Below are 747 nucleotides of genomic sequence, written 5' to 3'. Positions count from 1 at the left end.
CGGCACCACGCCGGGAGCGGGGCGGGAGCGCGCTGCGCATGCGCGCGCGGCGGGCGGCGCGCGGCGGGAAAGGCGCCGCGCGAGGCGGCCTCGACGCCGCGCTCTGAGGCGGCCGCTGCCTCATGGGCGGCGTCGCGGGAGGGCACTAGGGAATCAGCCCCACTGCAGGCTTTATTTAAAATATCTTGGCCCAAAGATGGTCGCAGGGAGGCTGCAGGTTTCTGTGGCTAGTGGGGTGTTCCCTGTCTCTGCTTTTCTTCCCCTTCTTTGAGGTGTTAGTTGTCCCGAGGTGACAGTCTTTCCTCCTCAGGTTGGGGGAGTCAACAGGCTACTTCAGCTTGTGGTCAGCTGTGCTTGTGAAAAACGACACCCCCTGTTGCACCCTATGAGACTTTTTGGCCAAGTTCGGAGGACAATTGGTGAGTTCTTAATCCCAGCTGTTGTTTGAGTCTTCTTAGGAAAAAAAATGTTGAAGGAAGCCTATGTTATGCCTGTCATTCAAGAACCAAATTTCATTAATTGCAAACCTGTTTTCCCAGTCTGCTCCACAGGACAGCTGTGTCTGTGGTTTATACCTGTCTCTGGCTACAAAGATGGTCAGGAAACTGGGGCACATAATCCATACACACACCTCTGCAAAAAGAACTATAGTAGTTCTTTTTTGTAGATTCAGTGGATTTACGAGTGGAAGTAATTCATGAAAAGCCCAATTTATAAGTAAAATTGGAAGGAGAATTTAGTTAATTC

This window comes from Tinamus guttatus, unplaced genomic scaffold (assembly GCF_059628265.1).
Source record: "Tinamus guttatus ecotype Peru unplaced genomic scaffold, ASM5962826v1 Tinamus_guttatus_pri_ptg000463l, whole genome shotgun sequence".
Classification (NCBI taxonomy): domain Eukaryota; kingdom Metazoa; phylum Chordata; class Aves; order Tinamiformes; family Tinamidae; genus Tinamus; species Tinamus guttatus.
Note: the sequence above shows the minus strand (reverse complement) of the source record.